Source organism: Hordeum vulgare, chromosome 4H (genome assembly GCF_904849725.1).
Source record: "Hordeum vulgare subsp. vulgare chromosome 4H, MorexV3_pseudomolecules_assembly, whole genome shotgun sequence".
In the NCBI taxonomy this organism is placed as follows: Eukaryota; Viridiplantae; Streptophyta; class Magnoliopsida; order Poales; family Poaceae; genus Hordeum; species Hordeum vulgare.
Window position 1 is genome coordinate 330,956,671 of NC_058521.1, and position 3,413 is coordinate 330,960,083.

The 3,413-nt window shown below is 45.0% G+C and overlaps 1 pseudogene; it reads left to right on the forward strand.

The window, feature by feature from the left end:
* Positions 1 to 1,499: 1,499 nt before the first annotated feature.
* Positions 1,500 to 2,119, forward strand: LOC123450146 (annotated as a pseudogene).
* The last annotated feature ends 1,294 nt before the right edge of the window (positions 2,120 to 3,413 follow it).

The following is a 3,413-nucleotide window of genomic DNA, read 5'->3' on the forward strand; positions in this document are numbered from 1 at the left end:
AAAAACTTGTTCACATTTGACCCATTACTGCCACGGTGGATATTTAAGCCACCTATCATGTTCGTCTTCCTCACACACCCTTCATCCATCTCCCATACTCTCTCACCTGCATTTTGCGGCTGCCCTTCTTCTTCTTCACCACAAACAGCCCCAAGAACCAACCCGACGTAACCATACAGTACACCGGGCCAACCTACCGCTTCCCTTCCACCATGTCGGAGATGCTCTACCCCGTCGGGGTGTATGTCGAGATCACCCTCCGTGTGTGGGCGATTTCAAGGTGGAGGGGCGCAAGGGAGTTCACCGAGTTCTCCCTTGGGGCCGGCTACGGGCACCTCCCCCGGGGATCTCCAAGGTTGTACCGAGCCCAGGAAGTCATTCACAACGGGGTTTTGGTTTCTAGACTTGCCCACTTCACCAACCCCTTGGATGCGTTCTACCTCCTCGGCCGCGTGTTTTGGTGTGGCTGCGAGTTCATAGCTTTCACCACCCATAACATCTTCACAGACTATGACAACATCTTCCTCACCGCGGAGCGCATGCACACTCTGTCGTGCCCCATCAACAACACCGTGGAGGAGCATTGAAGGGCGCCCGAAGGAGGAGCGGGGAGGAGCGTGGTGGAGAAGCGGCAGCCATCTATCTATCTATCTATCTATCTATCTTTTTAAGCTAAATCTACCTATCTATATTTTCCTTGGTGTTATTTAAGTTGTATGTTGTGGGCTTTGGTTGGCCCGAATTATCTATATTTATTATACAAAGTTTTACAGTGGTTGGGCTTTTTTGGAACCGTTTTAATCTATGGCATTTAGGAAAAAATTGTCTCAAAAATAAGTCATAGGAAAAAAAATCATGCGCCGCCCCTCTCATCCAATGCAGAACCATGAACCTTCCACCTACTTGCTTAAATTTCCAAAATTTCATGGGTTTTAGGTGTCAAACAATGGAAGTGTGCCATGTGCTATTTAAATTATTTTATGTATTCCAAGTTTCAAAATTTTCATGGGTACTAGGTGTGAAACAAATGAAGTGTGCCAAGTTTTTGCATTTATTTTGAATTTTCAGTGCTTTATCTCTCTGTCGGTTGAGAAAAACAAATTTCATATAATCCATTCACGTACAACATATAGTCCACTGCCACGGTTGTAGTTATTATTAGTCAAAAAGAAAATGTCAACAAAAGAAAGAAAACTTAAATGGCATTGACGCTCAAAGCCGGTTTGGCGGTCTAATCATAAAGCACCGTCGCCTCGTCCATTGCTAAACCACCACCGCACGTTCCTCTCTCACTTTCCTATTAGAAAACCACCCCCTCCTCCTTCCTCTTATCCGTTCTAGAAAACCCTCACTCATTTCGTGCTCCGCTCCTTCCTCTCCTCCGGTCGTTCCAGAAAACCCTTGCTCCTTCCTCTTCTCCATTCCGGATCCACCCTCTCTCACCTCCTCGTCCAAAGCCACCACCTCTCCTCTCCTCACCCCCCGCTAGAAGCATATCCATGGCGGCGCTGAGTGACAGAATCGCGACCATCGCCGGCGGCAACCAGTTGAAGATAGCCAGGTTGAGAGAGATCCTTTCATGGTTTGACAACGACTGGGAGGTGTCGGCGTCGGTGAAGAAAATGGTCAGGTTAGGGGCGATTCTAGCATACAAGCAATGGGGGCAGCCGCCCCCACTCAATTTTATATGTCTTTGTAATTCTACAAGATAAGTAGTCATTTGCCCCCCACTTAGGAAGAACATTCGTTTCATTTAACATATATTTTCCCTCTCTAAAATTCGTTCTTTGGTTCGCGCCTCAGGTATCTCAGAGATAGCGAGAGGGATGAGATCCATTCCCGAGAGGGAGTCCCGCGGGAGTCCGTTGAGTCCATCGAGTATCTCCTCTGGGCAATGGAGCAGACGCACTTGGAGGAGCGGAGCGTCAGGCGCAGGTGGTGGGCATACATATCCATGATCGAGAATCCATAGGATGACCCCACGATCACATACGCGGTGTCGTTCGTGAGGGTGCTGTGCCAGGTGGTGCCACCGAAGTGGATGCGCGTCATACGCAAGAGGAGGCCATTCCTGCGCGCGACGATGCTTGCCCGCTATTCTCCACAGTTCCCTCGATGATCTCCTCGTCTCAATGGCGGTGGTGCGTTCAGGGTAAGCTTCGAATTCAGGTTGCAATGTAGTTTAACCTTTTATTTCGATGCAGTTTAGCCTTTTCAGTGCTAGTAATTTATCCAGGGAACACATCATTTAACCTGTACATTAAATCATAACATGAATTAAATGGGCTGATGTTTGATAAGTCTAGGGTGGTTGATCCCTGTGTTCCATGTTTTCAATTGTGCATTATAATTATACTGGTCATATGAACCCCTGTTTTCAATTACTTCCTAAATTGCACAGTAATTTTGCATACTGCCTAATTCATATTAATTCAACATTTACTTTTCTCAACTTGGTATTCAAATTGGAATGTGTGTGTGTGCTTGTGACAAATTACCATATTGTGAGATTTCAAACACACTCATATGCACACTATCAAATGAACACATCATTTAACTGTACATTATATCAGTAGGAGCATTATATGAAGTTTGATCCGTTTTCTGTGGGTTAGATGATGCTTGCATTCATCATATTTAAGAAATTGTGTATCCAAGTCCATTCTCCTTTTTATGAGAGTAGTTTTTCTAGACCCAGCTCGATGCACCCAGGGTGGTTTCCACCCACCTTCCATGCACCCACCCAATAAAATATTTCAAAACATTATCCTTTATATGTATTTGTGAAACAGTCTATCCAAATGCCATTCTTTATATGTACTTTGACTTGCTCCTATCTAAGATTCGGGCCTCGAGATCTTCCATTTTGCGACAAGAGCCTGATGTCTAAATCTCGGGGTGGCTGAGGGCTTGGCTGCTAATCTCTCAGAGTTTATTGCTTGTCCGGCCTGCGTGTGGTGGGTAAGGCCAGCGTGCCATGTATCTCACTATTTGCTTCTCGTTTGGCCTTGGGTTGCTATTGAAACTCGTGGTTTGATGCCTACCTTCGCTATGTGACGATATTATGTTATGTATTTGATGATCAGAACTTGTTATGTATGTAAATTATGTATGTCATGAGAATCACTTTTATGTATTTCATGATGGGCCACATTAAGATACTAGATAGATGAACTGAATGACAAACAATACACAAAAATGATGCAGGGTGCAATGTAAATAGTCTAGTTACAAAGTGGTGACAGATGCAGCATGATCCATGATTTTAGGTCTTCACCCTCCTCAATATGTTAGCCAACGTAGCAGGTTTTTCCTTAAGACGCCACCTCTTTCTGTAAGCTGCAATTGCTTGGGTTTTTGAATGCCAGTTACCTTTCCTGCAGAACGGGCAATTTTAGTGTCCGATATGCCAC